Below are 23,415 nucleotides of genomic sequence, written 5' to 3'. Positions count from 1 at the left end.
AATATTTAATGGTACGACCGGAGTTTAACCTCCTGCTTGGAGCAATTTTTAAAAATCGCCAACAACGACTTGCGAAATGTTCAAAAGCAAAGGAGCAGATGTTCAATTATAGTGCATAATAAAGTTTGCCAGCTTTGGAGCGTTATCGCAACTTGGCGAAGAAGGGGGTTAAACTCCGGTTCAACCTATTTAATTATTAAAATTTAAACGAACATTAAGATTGGCGAACCGGCTGGTCGCCAAAGGCGGCTAGTACTTATAATAAAGCTCAATGTGTGTGTGTGTGTGTGTGTGTTGGCGCTCTACAGGTCAGGTCATTTGACATACAGCTATCAAATTTGGTACATGTATACCTTTGAGGTCGGGAATGTGCACCTGGGGTCCCTTTTTTTGAAATTTTAATTAGAATTTTAATTATTAATTAAAAACTAACTTTCCCGCCAAAAAAATCTTCCATTTTCCCCACCGCCAACTTTTCCGCCAAAAAAATCTTCCATTTTCCCTACCGCCAAATGAGTAAGGCTTAAATTTTTTTTTCTCCCAACAGCAATGAGGCTAGGGTTAACATTTTTCGGCGGATTATTTCAAACGATTCTGTTTATTTTCTTAATGTTTTATGCATTTAAAATTAAACGTTGTTAATTAATCCATGTTTCAGATTCATTCTGAAGTACTTTTGAATTAAAATAACACAGAATAAAGGAAATTAAAAATGTATAATCTGAATAGCGTTACCCCAACTGGCGTAGAAAAATTCCCGCATTTGCGTTACCGGAGCTGGCGAAGAAATTTCACGCATGCGCATTCTGATTGTTGCCATGGCAACCGTTATCAACGGATGATTTAAATTATTTTTAGGTTAGTTGCATGCTTTTGTAAGTAAATTGTATTTATGTTAGTTATATATTTTTTGTATATGCTTATAGTTTTAAGTACATCGTTTTTTAAGTAGATTTTTTTAACCTGTTTTCAATTATTTAAATTATTTTTAGGTTCGTTGCATGCTTTTGCAATTAAATTGTATTTATGTTAGTTATATATATTTTTTGTATATGCTTATAGTTTTAAGTACATCGTTTTTTAAGTAGTTTTTTAAACCTGTTTCAGACCGATTATTTTAAATGATTCATTTTATTTTCTTAAACTTTGATGCATTTAAAATTAAACATTGTTAATGAATCGATCTGTTCATGATGAATCTGAGAAAATTTTGTTGACAAATTCTTGAGATATTACATAAATTAAGAAAGATATTTTTTAGTGCCCATAAAGTTTAAACGCTCAGTGACTCTATTATCAGTAATCATATTATTAAAAAAAATGCTTTGTTTCAGTAAAAAATATTATTATATTAATTGCAGTTTAGTCATTTCCATTTTAATTTTAAGCATAAATTCTACCGGAACTAACAGAAAATTAGAAAGATACATATTATGTTATGGCTGAAGGACTTTATATTATTATGAGTGAATTACATGACTATCAAAATTTGAAGCTTTAAAATATTTGATGAAGAAGCTATTAAAGTAGGAATTACATAAAATATTTAAATATTAAAATTTTAACTAGCATTAAGTTTGGCGAACCGGCTGGTCGCCAAAGGCGGCTAGTATTATGCTAATTTAATGTTTTCGGAATTTAATTAGCAATCACTCGATTAATATAAGTGAAAATTTGATTCTGTAACAGTGGCGTAACCTAGAAGTGAACGTAAAAAAAATCAATTTTAAAATTTTTATATATTTATTAATTGAAAATTGAAAGTAATAAACAGAAAATAATTACAATAAAAAATTCTACTTTATAATATATTAATAAAAATTAATTTGCTTTCAAAATTACTGTTATAAAACTCATTTTCATATCAGACCATTAAAAACAGCTTTTTTTTTTTTTTTTTGCTGTTTAGGAATAAGAACCATTAAACAAATTAAATCAAAGAAGTTCATTTATTTTTTGTTATAGACAAACAAAGAAGACTTAAAAATGATTTTTGAAGATATATAAGATACATCAAAATCTAGAGGTTGATTTTTTTAAAACAAAATTATAATACTTTATCTATCTGTATTTCCTATTCCTTAAATTGTTATTTCTAAAGAAAAGGTCCTTTCTCATTTGCTTAATACTATTAGAAACAATATATAGATTAAATGCACAGTGTGCTACAGTCTTTGAAATATTAAGCTTTTTTAAAACAAACTAAAACATATTAGACAACATTATTTTCCAGAATAGAAATAGAAAAACGAAATTCTAAAAACGATATTTTTCGGCTTTTTATGCTTCGTATCTTTGTTTCAGTCTAAGCTTTATGTACAACAACGTCAAAAACAAAATATTGTTTCAAAAAAATTTTTTTTATTTCTTGTTACTTTGAAGTTTTTGGAAACAATACATAAATTAAATACTCAAAACTTTATTGTCTTAACAATGTCAGGCATTTTCAAATAAAAGAAAACATATATAGTACTAGATTATCATCCGAAATAAAAGTTTGCTTAGTTTTACACTTTTTTTGTTAGAAGAAATACGAATATTCCAAATGCAAGATAAATGGGTTTAGGGTTTGAAACAAACACTACGCATAAATGCACATCGCATTTCCTTCATCAAGAAGCAACCGTCCCGGAGTACGTGACATTTATGATTCCCTTTTGTCCAGATTTTTGCAAAAAGTAAACGCGGTAGAAAAGTTGCGAGACTCACAAAATACGTTTCCTTCTTAAGCTTCTCTAAGCAGTTCTTGCAAAACTTGCAAATGCTTCGCTTGCTTAAAACTTGAGAAGAAAGTGTTCTACAGGGGGGTTGAATCGGTGCTGCCGGGCGAAAAGAATGGGAACCCAAGGGAAGAAAAGGAAGGCATATTTTGCATCACCACCCCATCGTTCAAATAAGCCTTTTACGAATTGCAGAAAAAATTTATAGAAAAATTCTTTTTATTCAAAATTCGCTGGTTAAATCGTCAAACATCGCCAAGTTTGTAGATAAGTGTTACTCATTTAATTTCTCAAAAATTATTTTAATAACGAACACTAAAATGAGATTTTTATTGATTTATCCCTACGAAATATTAAAAAAATTTATCCATACACTAATAAACAAATAATTTAACTATTAACTTTTCATTGTATATTGTATAAAATTTTCTACAATTTTTTTATGTTAATAGTAAATACAACCTTTTTTATAGAATGAAATATTAATTTTAGAATTTTTAAAATAGAAATTTAGAATAAATTTTGAAAAAAGAAGAATTTTTAGAACGGATTTTTGAGTATTTTTTTCCCAAAATTCAATTTTGATTTTTTCTCTTATATTTTTCAAATTTGATACATAATTTGTTTTTCATGTTAACAGTATATGCAACTTTTTTTATAGAATGAAATATTAATTTTAGAGTTTTAAAAGTAGAAATTTAGAACAAATTTTGGAATAAAATGAAGAACTGTGAGAACAGAATTTAGAACATAAATTTTTTTGAACAATTTTTTTTTTTTCCAAAATTCAATTTTGATTCTTTTTTTTCTATAGTTTTCAAATTTTATAAATAATTTATTTTTCATATTAACAGCAAATATATTTTTTGTAAAATAAAACATTAATTTTAGAATTTTTAAAACAGAAATTTAGAACAAATTTTGGAATAGAAAAAATAATTTTTAGAAAAGAATTTTTTTTGGACAGAATTTTTTTTAAAATTCAATTTCGATTCATTTTTTTCTATATTTTCCTATTGCTATATGACAGCTTCCAATGCCAAAAACATCTTTCATTTTGAAATTTGAAAAGAAAAATGAATTGAACGGTTAACATTTCGTTACCAAGAAAAAAAAATTGAAAACAAGTCTAGTTGAGACAATGCAGTTCCATTGACGATGACATCATTTTTGCCTTAAAGAAATCCTATAACTTTAAATGAGCAATTCTAGTATATTTATTTCGTGTATCTCAGAAACGGCCGACACGACTTGGATCAAATTTTGTAATTAGATAAGATTTTGCTTAAGTTTATCTTGTCTTTCTGAAAAAAAGCGATTTTACACACACACACACAAATTTTTTTTATAATTAACTATTAGAGCTTTTTTCTCTCTGCTCTCATGCTGACAATGTCATATAGCGCTATCTTGGACCCGATTTTACCATGAAAAAACTGAGTGTAAGTTCAAAAATATAAGTAATAATAGATAAACTGTGAAATGAATACTGTATTATAGCGTATTGTTCCGAATAACATGTTAAACTAGATACATTCATGATTTTTTTTTTATTTAAATGACCGGTTTATATGTAGGTAAAATTGAAAAATATTGATATGTAATCAGTATGTGCTTCATATCTAAATATTTCCTCCGAAAAAAACACAATTTTAGGAAACAAAATTGCAGAGCGAAGTTTGGTCTTCTAGATGTTCTAATGAAACTATTCAAAACTAATATATTTTAAAGCAACAAAAGTGCATAGATCGTATAGTTTCCCTATTAAAGGAAATCCAAAATGAATCAATCAATCATAAGGAAAAAGGGAATATCGAAATGAGGAAATATTTGGAAACAATTAAAACGATGAAAATAAGGAAACGTAACTTTCAATCGACATATTTTTTTTTCGTAAATGAGATTGAGACAAAAACTATAAATCGAAAATCTTTCGCAATTCCACGAAAGGTAATAATTTTATTTCGATAAAAATATCCGCTTATTAATCGTAAACCGATAGGCTGCCAAAAATTTGATGCGAAAGAAGCAGGAGATAAATTCACTCGATCATCGATTAATCGAAGAGCATTTACTCTGTTGTAATAAGAAATGGAAATGAATTCACTGAAAACGGAAGAGTTATTTTCTACTTTCAAAATATCGTTTGGTATTCAACATGCTGATTACGATATTCTGTGAAAAATATGTAGAATTGGTTTTTGCTCTTTATTATTTTTCAGACGATTTTTAATCAACGATATAACTTTTAAATATGGCAGTATCATAAGACATTAAATATTTTCCGGCATTAAAATTAAAATGCAGAATTAGAAAAAGGAAATCGATTTATAGCGAAATTAATAATTGTAAACATTTTTTGAAATTGTATAATATTCAAATAAATATCATAGATTCTACTAAAAACTCACACTCATTTCCTTTACTTTTTTTTAGTATATAATTGTTGTAATAAAAGTTGGGACTCGGATTATTACATAAGACATCTCAGATTAGTCTATTACTTATAATAAAGCTCAATGTGTGTGTGTGTGTGTGTGTTGGCGCTCTACAGGCCAGACCATTCTACCTACAGCTACCAAATTTGGCATGTGTATACCTCGGAGGGCGGGAATGTGCACCTGGGGGTTATTTTTTCGAATTTTTAATTAAAATTTTATTTATTTAAAAATTAAGCGAAATTTTGGCGTGTTTCTGCTATAACTTCCGAAAATATTACAAAAAAGATTTTTACATCAAGTTAAAGATCAAAAATTTATCTTTTTAAATGATGCCGATGTTTTAACCTTAAAATTAAATTTCTATTTTTAATTAATTTTTAAATAAATATTTTAACTATATTTTTCAACAATTTTTTTCGTACAAAATAAAAATAAAATTTAAGCTGCTCGAGCACGTTTCGCAATCATGGGGGAAAATTAGCTTTTTTCAAAGTGTTGCCATCACATTGATTAAAGCTCTAATTAAAAATAAATTAAATCTTTTTGGAAATGAAATCTGCAAAAATATAATTTTCGGCACGTGTCTGTAGGAAATGAAACAAATATGAAATATTATTTTTTCTAAAAAATAAATTCAAGAAAAATTATTTTATGATCTTTTACACTCTCTATATTATTAATCCAATAAATCAGTTTTATTTTAAGGCAAGTTTTGTTTAATATGAACAGGATATCCATTCAAATCAGGGCCACACAGCTAATTTTTCAACCTTTAGTGAGACACAGATCTGCTAAAATGGTCTAAATGGAAAATGATTATATTTTATGTAACTTGACTCAATAAATGCTCTAATAAATAACGAATTTTTAATTTTACATAAAGCTTCTGCTGTAGAAATCACGAATAACAAAATGTTCTTGAAACACTAATATTTTAAATAAAAAGAGTTAATTTCCAATCAACTAAATCAATCACTTAAACTGACTGATTTATGAAAATTTGAATATCACTATTCAATAAAAAAAAGGATAATTTTAGATTTTCCATCGATCGTTTCAAAGAAAATATGCCAATCAGCGCGCAGGTTTCTCAAGATTAATTGGCCTAAGATTATGAAAATGTTGAGTTTTTCTAAATTTTTAACATTCAAAGCTTCATAAATAAGCCTTAGTTGATCGTGGAAAATAGAAACATTCATTCCTTTATTTAAAATTTGGTGTGTCCAGAATATTTCTCAGACTATGATACCTTACTGCATTAAATTTAGACTTCATAATTTTTGAAATATATTTATAGGCCGGAACAAAATATTATTATGGATTTCATTTCAATCCTTTTGAAAGCAAAACTAAAAACTGAATTTTATGCTGAATCTGAGAAATTTTTGTTGAATTATTGTTTGAGATATTACATAAATTATGAAAAATATTTTGTAGTTCACATAAGACTTAAATACCGAGAGTTTCTGTTTGCAATACTCATATTCAATAATAATAATCTATATCTATACTTATAATAAAGCTCAATGTGTGTGTGTGTGTGTGTGTGTGTGTTGGCGCTCTACAGGCCAGGTCATTTGACATACAGCTATCAAATTTGGTACATGTATACCTTGGAGGTTGGGAATGTGCACCTGGGGTCCCTTTTTTTGAAATTTTAATTAGAATTTTAATTATTAATTAAAAACTAACTTTCCTGCCAAAAAAATCTTCCATTTTCCCCACCGCCAACTTTTCCGCCAAAAAAAATCTTCCATTTTCCCCACCGCCAAATGAGTAAGAATTCAGTTTCTTTTTTCTCCCAACAGTAATGAGGCTAGGGTTAATATTTTTCGGCGGATTATTTTAAACGATTCTGTTTATTTTCTTAATGTTTTATACATTTAAAATTAAACATTGTTAATTAATCCATGTTTCAGATTCATTCTGAAGTACTTTTGAATTAAAATAACACAGAATAAAGGAAATTAAAAATGTATAATCTGCATAGCGTTACCCCAACTGGCGTAGAAAAATTCACGCATTTGCGTTACCTAACTGGCGAAGAAAATTCACGCATGCGCATTGTTCTGATTGTTGTCATGACAACCACTTTCAACGGATGATTTAAATTATTTTTAGGTTAGTTGCATGCTTTTGTAATTAAATTGTATTTATGTTAGTTATATATATTTTTTGTATATGCTTATAGTTTTAAGTACATCGGTTTTTAAGTAGTTTTTTTAAACCTGTTTTAGACCGATTATTTTAAACGATTCGTTTTATTTTCTTAGTGTTTGATGCATTTAAAATTAAGCATTGTTAATGAATCGATCTGTTCATGATGAATCTGAGAAAATTTTGTTGACAAATTCTTGAGATATTACATAAATTAAGAAAGATATTCTTTAGTGTCCATAAAGTTTAAACGCTCAGTGACTCTATTATCAGTAATCATATTATTAAAAAATTGCTTTGTTTCAGTAAAAAATATTATTATATTAATTGCAGATTAATCCTTTGCACTTTAATTTAAAGCATAAATTCTACGAGGGGTAACAGAAAATTAGACAGATACATATCACGTTATGACTGAAGGCCTTTATAATATTATGAGTGAATTATATGACTATCAAAATTTGAAATATTTTGATGAAGAATCTATTAAAGTAGGAATTGCGTAAAATATTTCATTATTAAAATTTAAACGAACATTAAGATTGGCGAACCGGCTGGTCGCCAAAGGCGGCTAGTAATAAATAAATAACAATAAAGATGATAAATAAAATAAAATGCTTGGTTTTATTAAAAAAATATCTTAATATTAATTGCAATTTCATAATTTCCACTTTAAATTAAAGTTTTACCGGAAATGACAACAAATTAGCAAAATATATATAGTAAATTGAACGAAACGATCTAAACAACAGTATAAGTTTGGTATGACTATCAAAATTTGAAGATTAAAGATGTTTTGTTTGAGAATCTGTTAAGAGACCAGTTACTTAAAATATTTAATTGAAAATGGTAGCGAGGAGCGGTAATACTGGCGAACCGGCTGGTCACCAAAGGCGGCTAGTAAATAATAAAAGAAAAGTAACTATTCATTTAGAAAGGCGATTATAGACTTAAAAATAATACTAATAAGTTTTGAAATACATAGGAATGAAAAATTTAACAAATGCATAACACTTAGAAAAATAATCTCTTACGTACAAGAATTTTATATTTAAAGATCGCTTATTGAAGAGATTTTAGATCCAATTCTATGGTTATAAGTGAATCAAATTTCACTGATATTTAGTATAAATGAAGCCATTTTTCTTTAAAGTTCAATTTGACACCAAAATACTTTTAAAAAGTTCACTATTTTCAAATTTAGCCACCACAATTCCCTGACCTTACACCGTGTGATTTTTGGTTTCAAATATTTTGAAAGATATTATCTTATTCGTCTAAATATAAGTAATCGGCGATCTTTGACTTGATGAATAGTATTAGGCTTCTTTTTGTTCAATCTCACAGTTTATTTTACATCATGCATTACTAAACACAGTTTATTAATGGAGTCATGATTCAAAATAATAATTGTTCATTCCAAGGAAGTTAATATTTTTAAAACTAGACACCTTAATCACCTGATCTTACACCATACGATTTTTGGCTTCGAATATTTTGAAAAGCATTACGTCTAAAGACAAGTGATCAACGCTCTTTGACTTGATGAATTGTATTAGGCTTCATTTTACTTAATACCACGGGTCATTTTACGCTATGTAGTACTAAAACACAGTTTTCTTAATAGAATCATGTTTCAAAATAATAATTATTGATTCCAAATGTAATTCTGTTTATGTTTATTCGTTGTTGCAGATTTTGCTTTATAATTAATCATGGCATGCTTTTATTTTTGTTTACTGAAGAAAATGGCATCTCATGATATCACGTTTTTGCCGCTGTTGTTTGGAGCTTTAAATCCAGCCGTAGAACTTCTTAAGTAAGAGAAAAGTAATTTTAATACCAATGAAATAAATTTTCCACTGTTAACTTTTTTATATCAGCAAAAATCGCTATAGGAGAAAAAAAAAAATGGTTAAAACCGTCGCTGGGGGATTTTCATTTAATTTACTAATGGAAAAGAAAAGACAATAAAAAGCAATACTTCCTTTATGATATAATTAACATCTTAGATAAGAAAATGAACATTATGACGAAAGATAAAATGTGCTCATTAAATAACACGAAAAGATAGGTGCTTAGATAAGCTCTTCTTCTATTTAATCATACGAGTATTCACATACATTTTTCTCCAATATGAGAACAGATTGAACACGGATAAAAATCCAGTCAACCAGAAAAAAATATATTTGAACTGAAGCTAAGAAATCAAAAGCATATAAAATAGGAAGCGAAAATTATTGCAAAACGGCACGAGATATTTTATTTCGGCCTTTCTGTTATCTACGAATAAAAACCATTAAATAAATTGAATCAGAGCATGTTTTTGATCCAATCATTTGGTTCATGGACTTGGCAAAAAATGTGAGATATATATGCTCAGATGAAAAAATATGATTTCAGTATAAAGCCATTTTTTTTTCTTTGATTCCAATGCCATGTTGGAAAAGATAGAAACGGGCAAAAGCCATTAGAGGAATACGTTAAACGTACGATATTTTACCGTCCATTTTGGGAATTTTACCTACAGTTCCATAAAGTACGAAAAAGATTCAAGTACGAAGCTTTTAAAATTTATTTTTTTAAAAGAACGCCAACTTTTTCTTCGCCGTCAGTTTTTGAAATACAGTAATTGCTTGGTTGCTTTCTACAAATATGAATTATGATCATAAGCTAGTAATCTTCAGTTTAATCTTGGTCTTTCTGTTATTAATTTGCTGTTATTAACAGTGTAATAATTTTCTAATGCATTAATGATCTTCTGTTTAATCTCCTGTCAATGTTCGTATACTTACTTTATACAAAAATGATTTCAAATACAGAGTTCATGCGCTAATAATCTGTTTAATCTTGGTCTTTCTGTTAATAATCTTCTGTTATTAATTGTATAATAATCTTCTAATGCACAAATGATCTTCTGTTTAATGTTTGGTTTAATCTTGATTATTTTCTATAGAACAAAAGATTTGATTATTGTAGAAAAATCCAAGTTGATTGGTTTTATTAAAAAAACAAAACCATTTATAAAAGACCTAAAAAACATTCGAGTATCAGTACTGTAACAGCATTTTGATTTTTTAGATCAGAAAAATAATAGCAATTTCTTTTTATTTATATTTATAAATTTCTCTTGAGTTTATATTTGTATGTTAAATGAGGCATCAAATAATTTTTAAAAATACGGAAAAATACCGAATTTTTTTTAATGCTATAGTACATGTAAGTAATCATATACCTAAGAAAAAATACTTTATAATGACTAACTTTTTCAAAGAGTTCATTTTTCGAAATGATAATTTAATCACTAGGGAAAATTCATTGCATCTTTTTCCTTTTGGAAAAGGTTTTTTTTATTTCCATTATGCCATATTATAATAAATAATTCTCTTACAATAGTTTATAATTCCATTTATTTCATATAATACTATAGGCTTATATATCAGAGCTAGGTGCATTTAGCATTAGGAAGAAGGGAATTTTAATTTTGAAATTCCTATTGCGATCCAAATTTCAAATATACTTATATTTTTTACTTAAATTATCTCATACAGAAAATGTTTTATGTTTAATTGATTTGATACAAATATTGAAACCATGAACTTCTACTAATAAAAATCTTGGTGTTCTACAGGACCGGACTGTTCGACATAAAATTAAAAAACTTGGTAGACATATAATTTAGAGGGCGGAAATGTACACCTTGGTGATGTTATTTTTAAATTTTAATTGAATAAAAATTAATCTAGAATTTAGTTTTTTTTCACGCTGACTCTAGATAATATTATTGATTGACAAATTGATTTTAACACTATTAAAAATCTAAGGAATTCATTTTTATGATATTAATTTAATTGTTAAGCAATTCATTTCCCGAATTTTCAGGAAATTTTTTAAAAATATTATTGGCTAATTTTCAGCAATATATCTTATTATTGCAGGAATCAAAACTATTTTCATTGTTTGATAGATACTTCATCACGTGATTTTGTTTAATGGTTCTAATTGGAGGAATAAGGATTCCGCTTCAATACATTAACTGAATGTCGATGAGATTACGAGAAATGAAAGATAACCTTTAAACTTGAATGAAAAGTGATTGAATGATTAAATTTAAAATTACGACAGGACCATCAGATTTTATAACTTTGTACAACAAATCAACAATTCTTGTTTATATCATAAATAGCCGCCTTTGGCGACCAGCTGGTTCGCCAATCTTAATGTTCGCTTAAATTTTAATAATTAAATATTTTACGCAATTCCTACTTTAATAGTTTCTTCATCAAAATATTTTAAAACCTCAAATTTTGATAGTCATATAATTCAGTCATAATATTATAAAGGCCTTCAGTCATAACGCTAATATGTATCTCTCTAGTTTCCTTTCAGCTGCCGTAGAATTTATGCTTTAAATTAAAGAGTAAATGATTAATCTGAAATTAATATAATAATATTTTTTACTGAAACAAAGCATTTTTTTATAATATGATTACTGATAACAGAGTCACTGAGCATTTAAACTTTATGGGCACTAAAGAATATCTTTCTTAATTTATGTAATATCTCAAGAATTTGTCAACAAAATTTTCTCAGATTCATCATGAACAGATGATTAATCAGCAATTTTTAATTTTTAATTTATCAAACACTAAGAAAATAAAATGAATCGTTTAAAATAATCGGTCTAAAACAGGTTTAAAAAAGCTACTTAAAAAACGATGTACTTAAAACTATAAGCATATACAAAAACATATATAACTAACATAAATACAATTTAATTACAAAAGCATGCAACTAACCTAAAAATAATTTAAATCAAGAATCATCCGTTGATAATATTGTCAACAATCAGAACACAATGCGCATGCGTGAATTTTCAACGCCAGTTACTAACGCAAACGCGTGAATTTTTTTACGCCAGTCGGGGTAACGCTATGCAGATTAGACATTTTTAATTTTCTTTGTGTTATTTTAATTCAAAAGTACTTCAGAAGGAATCTGAAAGATCGATTCATTAACAATGTTTAATTTTAAATGCATAAAACATTAAGAAAATAAACAGAATCGTTTGAAATAATCGGCCGAAAAATGTTAACCTTAGCCTCATTACTGTTGGGAAGAAAAAAAAACTGAAGCCTTACTTATTTGGCGGTGGGGAAAATGGAAGATTTTTTGGTGGGAAAGTTAGTTTTTAATTAATAATTAAAATTCTAATTAAAAATTCAAAAAAAGGACCTCAGGTGAACATTCCCGACCTCTAAGGTATACATGTACCAAATTTGGTAGCTGTAGGTCAAAGGGCCTAGCCTGTAGAGCGCCAACACACACACACATTGAGCTTTATATAAATGTATTTCGTGTATCTTGGAAAGAGCTCTAACGATTGTGATCAAATTTTATGTTTAGATAAGGTTTTGCTTTTTACATTTCTCTATATGGTTGTCTTTCCTGAAAAACCACGATTTTACACATGAAAAAAATAACATTTCTTTTAATAACAAACTATTAGAATCTTTTTTTATTTGCTCCCATGCTGACGTCATATAGCGCCATCTCAAACCTGATTTCATCATGATAAAACTGAGTGTAAGTTCAAAAATAGGACAGCTAAACTGTAAAATGAATACTGTAATATAGCATATTGTTTCGAATAACATGTTAAACTAAGTGCATTCATGCTTTTTTAAATGATCAGCTTCTCTCTCTCCCTCCCTCCCTCTCCCTCTCTCTCTCTCTCGCACGCACACGCACGAACCTGCCGAGCAATGAATATCGATTTTCCAGATATTCATTGCCCTTTTGGAGAAAATTATACTACTTTTAATTACATTTGTCTAAATCTTTAGTTAAAAAATAAAAATACTTAGTTAAAAAATAAAAATACTTAGTTAATAAATAAAAATCCTGTTTCCTATAACCACATAAACGTCCCTAAAAATTCTCCAAAGCGTAGATTTCTAGAAATGTAAAATGATTAAATATTCACCTCATATTCCTTATAATAGTAGAAAGTTTATGCTCATTATTTATAAGCTGTCTGCCGTACCATTTCAACAAACATTTTCTTTCATTAAATTAGCATCATGTGAAAATAGATTATGTGGTTAACGTAAACCGTCAAAGTTTTTCCAAAGAATTCTTATCTACAGCAGGCAAGATATCTTTGTTTTTTTCAGAGTCAGCCACATTATTTGTTGTTGAAGTATATGAAGGGTATTCGATTAAAACACAGAAAACTATACACGCATGCAAGCAATTGCAGCAGATAAAACTCTTTTATCTCTAAGAAAACAATCCAACTGAAACTTCTGCAACAAAATTAAAGACTTCTTTTGTTTTTCAACTTCTAATTTTGGCCTTCCTTGATCATGAAAAATAAGTAAAGTAAAAGCTGTACCACGGAGCATGCTCGTAAAATGATGTGCTGGATAAGGAAATTCAGAAGTCACATGTACAGGTTTAATATGCCGTCACCATTATATAAATACTTTAAATATGGTTTTAAAACAAACGATATCAATATTGATGCACTTAAAACTAGATTTTACAAGAGTGAATATTTTTGAATTAAAACAAAATGAATCAACTTATTTTAACTGAAAGCGATTTTTTTTGTTGGTAATTTTTCAGTTGGAAAAAATTTATTTAATGCATCAAAATTTCTTACTATCTTCTGTTCGAAGTACAGATAAAATACTGTAATCCTCAAAAAAATCGAAATTTTGACAAATCTCTTGATTTTAGACCTCTCTGAGTTCGAAAAACGCATTTTTGGAAAATGTCTGACCGTCTATCTGTCCGTGACAAAGGTAACTCAAAAATGCCTTAAGCTCAACGAAGGCAATTTGGTATACGGTTTCTACACCAAATTTACAGATTTCTGTTAAATTTTGTGTAAAATCATTTAGAGGAAGTACGGTTGTCCGAATGCAAGTTAACGCAATAAGTACAAAACAAAGAAGGCTGCCGGCATACTGGTCAAGGGGTAGAGCGTCTTCCCCGTGATCTGGGCGTCCCGATTTCGAATCCCGATTCGGGCATGATTGTTCTTCATCTGTGTTCTATTTGTGAGGTGTGTGAATGTGCCTCCTGTAAAAAGGGGTTGTGCAAGCGAATGTGTCAGTTTCATCTTCATATGAGCTAGAAGTCAGACTTTTGCCCTCGTGTGCTCAGGGGTCTTTACCCTCAGAAGTTACTGCATCCCCTTTCCGTGGTAACGTGGACAAGACATCATCATCATCATCAAAGAAGGCTAGATGAATAAGATTTTATACACAAATTTGACACCTAAAGCGTAGATACCTCATAAATTTGGAGTCAATCCAACGAAAGATTAACCATCTGTCGGTCGGCACTTTTAGATTTTTTAATTGAATTACTTGAAAATTTCAAAATTTGTTTATATATTGTAAAAGTATATTAAAAAGTAGAAGTATATAATAAAACGTTTACCCTTAATAATATAATACACAATAATACATTCGGTTTTCTTTATTGTATTACAAAATACAAGCTCCTTATGTCAGGGCTCTGAAAAAAATTATCTTTATGACCTTGGCTAAAATCCCCAATATTATGTAACTGGAGAGGATATAAAATTTTTATTAGAGAATTTTAGAGGAAAATTAGACTTTTCCAATAGCTTCGACTTAATTTTACAATCTTCAGTAATTTGTTTCTCAATGGAAGTTTAATTTAATTTATTTGCTCTTTGCTAATCCAAAATAGGGCCTTTTTAAATTTCTTAGTGATTTAACCCCTTGAAAGTAATTAATTAAAATTTCATTTGCCATCTATCCAACAGCGATAAAATACGCTGTAAAAATTACCAAGCATGCGTATTAACGCAACTTTTTCTCTATCAAAGCGATCTTCAAAATCCAAGCAATTTGGCATCGCACAAGATTAAAAAAGACAGACAAACCGTAATTGAATTTGCACATACGAAAGAATTAAAAGCATAAATTAAAACTGCATTAGGGAACTGAGGTATCCATCCCATATATTTTTTAAACACATTCAAACGCTTAATTGAAAATTGTTCGTAAATTCAGCAGTAGTGAGAAGTAACCAGCAAACTGCGAAAGACAGGCTCTTTGTGTGAAAGAGGAAATTCTTATCTTTTTGGCAGGAAGAGATAAAGGCTTCTTTGGCAGAGCACAAAGGAATGGGTAATTAACTAATATTGGATTTTAAAGACTTGCAAATGGCTCGTTCTAGGAAAGTAGTTACTGGTGAAGCGAGTGAATCAGCACAAATATTTTGGCCTCATTAGAGATGAACGAATGCGGTTGTTGGAAGCAAAAAAAGTGAAGCGATAAACTGCAAATTAGAAAGCAAAGTATGCCATAGAGATACTATAAATTAGCATTTTAAAACGCAATTCTGGCATTTTGGAAAATGATCAAAAATTAATTGCTGGTTGTTTAAAATAGCAATATTTAATGTTCATTTAAATTATGTGCTAATTGACCAAGCAAACAAATCATGGTAGTGATTTAAAAATAGTAATGGAAATATTAATGAGAGATTTACGCATTGAGGTAAAATTTAATGGTAAAGCAGTTTTAAAATATAATTTTATTCAATTAAAAGGTTGTTTTTAATTCAATAAGTAATTTAATCTAATTTCGTTTGAATGGTAGAAGAGTTGATAATAAATTGTACAGATAAACTAACGGAAATGGTTTCCCCCAAAACTTTCTTGCATATTCTCTAATAAAGGTGTTATCTCTGAAAACGCTTTGCATTCAATAGTTATGGTTTAGTTATATTAACGTCCCGTTTAAAGCAACAATAGGGCTATTTTGGAACGGACTTCGTAATTTTGAACCACGGTCAGATGATGAGGACGACACCTGAGCTGGCACCCCCCTCTCCACACCACACCACACCAGCGGAAGGACGTTTGGCCATGACGGATTTAACGTGCAACAGACCCCCTTACACGACGGTTCTTCGGTGGAATCGGGTCACGAACCTGAAACCCTGCGGTTCCGAAGCCGAGACCTTACCACCAGGCCACCGCGGCCTCTTTTGCTCCAAACAGGCAGACATTTTAGAAAAATGTGATTTTCGAATTCAGGGTTGTCTAAATCGTGAAGATTTGTCAAAATCTCGAGTTCGAATTTTTAGAAGATTATTAAATTTCCTCTATGCTATGTATACGAGAGAGTAATAAAGCGGACATGATAGTTTTCATTTTAAATGATTGATATAAAAATTGGCCAAAATGGGAATAAAATTGGTAATACTTTTTCAAACAATGCATTGCAGAAAGAAAATAATTTAAACCTTAGTGTGTTCTAGAAACTAATTAAAAAAAGCTTTCTATTATTTAAAATTTATTTAATCCATATATCATAATTTAAATTTCCTTTTTAATATTATTTTGACTTTTCATATTCTTATATCAAATTAGAAATGAAACTTGCAGCCGTATTAGATATCTATTCCAAATAAAAATATTGTTATATAATATACCTTACTAGAATCATCGCTCTTTATTGAAATATTAATCTGCTTATCTGTATTCGGTCGCAGATATCTAATCTAAATATTGCAACGTCAATTTAAAACTATGTTTATTTCTTTGGACAATTCTAGACTGTTGAAATTCTGAATAATTATTATAGAGTATTCATTAATTATATAAATACTATGTGATACAAGTTGTGTGCGAATTCCTTTTTGTTATAAATTTTTCGAATTAATGAATCTATTTTATTTTTAAATTAGATTCTATGATTTTTTTTTTTTTTTTTTTTTTGTAAATTTGCGACAATATTCATCAGAAAAACCTAACTAAAATAAGCTTTCTTACATCTGTCCTAGTTACCATAAACATATTTCACGTTCATATTTTTAAACAACAATTTTAATATAGCAATTCATTTTAGCAGTAAATTTACTAAATATATGGAATATTTTTGTAATAGAATTATTAAGAAAAAAGGAAATTAGGAATTAAAACGTAAATAACAGTACAAAATAACAGCTTTAAAATAGCACAAAATAAAGTTTTTATTATTTCTTCACTAAATTTTAATAAATATGGTTTCTTGCTTTCTTAAAAAATTCTTTATTTAATTATTATTGACAATAGTATTAAAGTTTTAATAATGACAGAGCTTCAAAAAATTACTTGAAAATAAACAAGTTCATAAATCGTTTGCACATTCATTGATTTAATTTACAAGATGTACGCAAATGCATAAATTTCCAATAAGTAACAAATTATAATTTTTTTAAAATCGTTTGCAATAAATATTAAAAAATAATAAATAAAAAAAGCAAAAAATTTGAAATAATTTATAAATTAATTAAAATATTTATAACTGACGCTTCAGTAAGTTCAACTTTAAATTCCAATACGAGATCTTAACATTATATGTATTTAACAGGTAAAAATACTTGCTTTAATGTATCAAAATATCTAAACTAATTCGATTTAAACTGAAATAAAAGTAAAAAATAGTTCTGTTATAATCGCATTCAATTATAATTTGTTAATGAAGTAGTCATCAAAAATATTTATATCCATAGAAATAGTTATCATAAAAAATAAAATGCTACATAATTTATTCATAATTATTTACTAAAACTAATACAAGAATTAACAAACAATCCATGCTTCATTATATAATGATAAATTAATGAACATGTGTAAATGTTTAATTACTTAAAGTCATGAAAAATATTTTTACCAGTTACATATAAATAAATCTTGATAATAAAAAATCTGTCAGAAATTTTTACCAAGTTAATTAGCTTAATATATGATTTTTTAATAAAATAAGGCATGCATCCATTTATCCAGCTACAAAAAATTTTTACTCATAAATTTTAATTGATTACGTTATAACTTATTTTAATTAAAGAAAAAAAAATGAAACTAGGAATAAAATATTTCAAAGCTTGATACATAGTAATGAAATTATTTAAGCTATAAAAAATAAATATGGTAAAAAGAATATAAATATTCATTTAATTTTGTAAGCTTTACATGATATACTAAATATCGAATTGATTGTTTAATACATTAAAAACGAAATTAAATAATAACTATGCCTTTAAAATAAAACATTTTTGGCGCAATTTGGATATTTTTCTTTAAACAATTCATTACATAATTGCTAAAATGCAAGATTATATTTGCCGAATTAGAAGAATTTCAATAGTATATTGTGCTACTTATTACAAGCTTAATAAAAAAAAGTTCTCATTGTACATTTGAGTATCTCATTAAATATTCTTTAAACTAAATTTAAATATTCATCCATTAATCAATAAAAGAAATCCATAACATATTTAGCACATAGAGGTTGGATTTGTCTGAAAATTATTAGTTAACTCAATTATCTTGAGAATATTTGTAAAAAGAATGCATTGTACAAGAATTAATGCATCTTGAACAATTAATTTCAGTTAAGAGGTAGGGATTAATGCCATACATATTTAAGATTATATCAGCTGATTTTAAATTAATTTAAATATTATTTGACATGGTTAATTAGGAATGGAATTTTAATAAATATTAATTATTAAAAAAATTTATAAATTTAATTAATTCAATCAAAAATAAATAATTCACACGCAAACGATTTTATCATAAAAGGGAGATTGAGTGCAATAAACTTTTGAACGTAAATTAAAATATAGAGTATGGATCAAAATTCAGATGTTTATATAAAAATCTGAAGATGATTCTGACTTTGATATTTATTGCAAAAAAATCTAATAATCTTCATCTATTGCAGAATAAGGATATTTATTTACGTTACGATTATTTTCGCGAAATCAATAATTATTGTTATAATTCTCTATAAATGCAAAATTACTCATAAGTAATTATTCATACGCTTTCGTAACTGCATTGATGAAATGTTAAAGGGGTTATGTAGATAAGAAGATGCTGGATAAGTAAGCAGGTTCTCGCTCCCGAAGTAGATAAAATAGCGTTGCGAGGTCGTGCTACCTTGCTTCGAACCTTCATTTGGGACATACTTCATAGGGTTTGTACATGGCTGATGATGCCCCTTAAGATCTTAGTTCCCATCACAGTGTTGTAGTGAAGATAGTCAATCAACTACTCCGGATACTTTGGCAGGGTAGGGTTATTACGGTGGTTAATACAGTTGCATGTTTTGATAACTAATTATAATGCTAGATTTCACTCTCCATTTTTTTACAAATGAAAAATATTGATGAATTGTGAAGTGATGAAATTAAACTTTAAAATAGAACTTGAAATTATATACAAAACCTGGTGGCTCTTCAAAATTGCAATATGATGATGTAAAAAAAGAAGAATTTCAGTAAATAATACAAAAATATTGTTTACTAAAAAAAATGCAAAATTCGAGATTAAATGACTTGGTGAAATAATGAAATCGGTTTGAATTCTATTATAACAATAAAATCACTGTTACAAATTGTGTCAAAAATAATTTTAAAAATATTACAATTGAAGAAAATATTTCTTTAATAGTATTTTCTAAAGAAACATGTTATTTAAATATTGCAAAAAAGCCAACCTTAATATAAGGGAAAGCTACTTTTTCAATTTTAAGGGAATGTAAGAAACATTTTTGTATTGTAATATATTCGGAAATTATTGTAGAAATAGCTAGAATTTCGATTAATTTTTAATTGTTTCACTCTGAAGCGCACATTCCAATCCTCTAACGTATGTCTGAGCCAAATTTACAGCTGTGGGTTCAACACTTCGGTTTCTAGAGCATTGCAATGAACACGTATTAAGCAATTTACAGATAGATGACCAACTTAAAAATATATGCATTTCTTACATTAAATCGTAAGTGTTGTCATGATTTTAAACACACACATATTTGATCTAGAATTCTCATAGAAAATCAAAAACTTTCTGACTGCCCAAATTATTTATTTCAAAAAGATTCGTTTAAAATTTTATTTTTTATTTGATTTATTATTATGATTTTTATTTTATTTGATGTTTTTGCAAAGTAAATAAAGATAATTGAAATGGAATGTTCACTTTCAACACAAAAATGAAACAGGAAAAAATTGTTTGCACAGATTTCAGCATCATAATTACAATTTTTACTATATATATTTTAAAAACTCTTACTAAACAATGTTTCAGATTATGAAATGTTACTTTCTATTATTTTTTGGATTCAGAACCTATATAAAATGTAAACATCTGAAAGATATTTTCAATAAAATAATTCCTTTTTTTGTTAACAAATAACAGGTTAAACAATTTAACATGAATAAAATTTAATGATTTTTAATTTTCTAATATTTATTTTATTGCTACAGTTTTTTCTAAAAGAGCATTTTAGAATTCAAAACTACATCGGAAACATTTCAAGTTCTTTTCATATATCAAATAACGTTTTCACAGATTTTTACAAAACCATTTTAAAGGAGTGATTAAAAAAGTATATATCCGGTGAATAGGCGGTACCAGACCACAAACCACCAACAACAATAACAACAACAAAAAATTACGTTGATAACAATAAAACAACAAAAATTAAAATTAAAGTTTCCTGCAACCAAAAATCTTCATTTTACCATCAGATACAACCATACTATAATTACTCTCTGTGTGGTCCCAAAGAAAAAAAAAAAAAAAGATAAAAACGAAGGTTTATGAAAGTCAGAATTCGAATCTAAAACGAATTTTATTTCTACATTTCGCGTGGCAGCAAAGAAAAAAAAAATCGTTTGGTATCTTTAAAAAAATCAGTCGCAGACGGTAAAATATCACATGAAAATTACAGAGCAATTACAACATTAGCATTGCGAAATTGCAATCGAATTCGATCACAGCACATTTCAGAAAACAATTTAACTCACCTTTAGGGTTCGTATGATTGCAAAATTCGCGTTAATTGCTTGAGAATTGCTCTTACCTGAAAAGAAAAAAGAAAAAATTTTAGTGAGGATGTCTTGGAAAGGAATGATTCAGATGTGAATTTATTTACAGAAAGCTACTAATTGCTAAAGAATAATTTTTTTGTTGTTGCTTGTTTTTGCTGAATGTATAGGTTTTAAATGCAGAAATGGAATCCTTTTGACTTTCTGTCTGAAGTTGAAATAGTACCTTAATGGTATTTCGACACTGTAAAAAAAAAAAAAAAAGTACCGTTTTATTAATTTCTTATGTTTTTAAGCAAATGACAAAGTTTTGAAATATCTGAACTTTCTAGATTTCTATTAAAATTTGAGAAAACTCCGGTCACAGGCAGTCTGTTTCTCCAGCTGTTCGAATATAAAATAACATGATACCTACAAAAGGAAGTGAGCTAGATACATAAAAGTTGGTACACATATGTAACATCTATAGCGCAAACTTTTATCAAATTTTGAACCAAATTCAATGAGGGATTGGCTGTCTGTCGGTGTGTATTTTCAGAATCATATAAACGCGATAAATCAAAAACACAATGTCTTAAATATGTCAAGTTTAGTAAAAAAAAAAAAAAAATCAATTAATTTTAGTTAAATATATCAATTATATAACCAATGCCAGCTCAGGTGTCGTCCTCGTCACCTGACCACGGTCCAAACTTACGAGGTCCGTCCCAAAATAGCCCTAGTGTTACTTTACAACGGGACGTTAATATAACTAAACTTTATGTGGGTTGGGGACAGGAATAGTTACCTTTATTCTAGAGTAAGCCAGAATTATTTTGGGAGACAACCGCTGATTTTTTTCGACGTCAAAAAAGTCTAAAACACTAAAATTCATCATGAAAAAAAAAAAAAAAAATGGAGACCAAATTCTTTGACAATTACGACATTTTATCACTGTTATAAGTCGTATACACAAAAGTCAAAACACTCCAAACCTTTCACCTCAGTTCACAAACTCAAAGAAAACAAATCCCTTTCTGGGATTCAGGTCTTACAAATAACTCCCCTAAAAAGACTGCCGATCAATTTACAGCCAAAATCACAAAGAAAAAAAAAGGAAGAGTATTGGAGAGAGGTTGCGGTTTTTCAGTCACCCCCTGATTTATGGAGTGAGTGTGTACTTGTCGCTTTTGTAGCTAGAGTAGGTGACGCCGGCAATTTGTCATCTTTATTCGATATTTCTCTGCCTCCACCCCCAGAAAGGTGCTTTGTTTCTCCGCGGGACACTTCCTCCTAGAGATGCCTCGTGAAATATGAGCAGCGGATATTTATTCCTTACTGTTATCTCTCATCCAGCGGGGTGTGAGAGAATTGGAGATAGGTGACTGCGTCTTTGTGTAAGTGCATTCCAAAAGATAGTTAAATTAATTATTCATATCTTAAGGTTATCGTTAACTATGGAAATGGGGTTTTCTGTAACCTTTTGGGGATAAAGGGAGTAATGCTCCCTTTTTTCCCCACAAAAATATATTATTGTTGTTTTAGGTGTGCAATTAATTTTTAGAGTTACAAAGCGTTTTTAGGGGCACAATAAGTTTTTAGAGGTATAAAACGGTTTATACGGTTATTTGTTTTTCTAATGCAGTTAGTATTCTATTTAGTTTCAGTATAGCGGTACAGTTTATTAGTATAGCGGTTTATATTGTATAATGGTACAGTTCAGTATATAGCGGTTTAAATTTATTGTGTAATAGTACAGTTCAGTATACGGTTTAGTTTATTGCACAGAGGTACAGTTCAATACAGCGGTTTAGTTTATTAGCAGTAGTGCAGCGGTTTAGTTTATTAGCAGTAGTGCAGCGGTTTAGTTTATTGTATAGTGATACAGTTCAGTATAGCGGTTTAGTTTATTGTATAGTGATACAGTTCAGTATAGCGGTTTAGTTTATTGTATAGTGATACAGTTCAGTATAGCGGTTTATTTTATTAGTATTAGTATAGCGATTTAGTTTATTAATATTAGTACAGCGGTTTAGTTTATTAGATTTAGTACAGCAGTTTAGTTTATTAGATTTAGTACAGCGGTTTAATTTATTAGATTTAGTACAACGGTTTAATTCATTAGTATTAGTACAGCGGTTTAATTTATTAGTTTTAGTACAGCGGTTTAATTTATTAGTTTCAGTACAGCGGTTTAATTTCTTAGTATTAGTATAGCGGTTTAATTTCTTAGTATTAGTATAGCGGTT

General features: G+C 28.2%; 1 protein-coding gene across 7 annotated transcripts in view; it reads right to left on the bottom strand.

Moving 5' to 3' along the window:
* Nucleotides 1-23,415, bottom strand: part of LOC129988295 (collagen alpha chain CG42342-like) — a 698,930-nt gene that overhangs the window by 157,839 nt on the left and 517,676 nt on the right. The window lies entirely within an intron of this gene.

Source organism: Argiope bruennichi, chromosome 10, assembly GCF_947563725.1.
Source record: "Argiope bruennichi chromosome 10, qqArgBrue1.1, whole genome shotgun sequence".
Lineage (NCBI taxonomy): Eukaryota > Metazoa > Arthropoda > Arachnida > Araneae > Araneidae > Argiope > Argiope bruennichi.
This window is presented reverse-complemented; position numbering and strand designations above follow the sequence as displayed.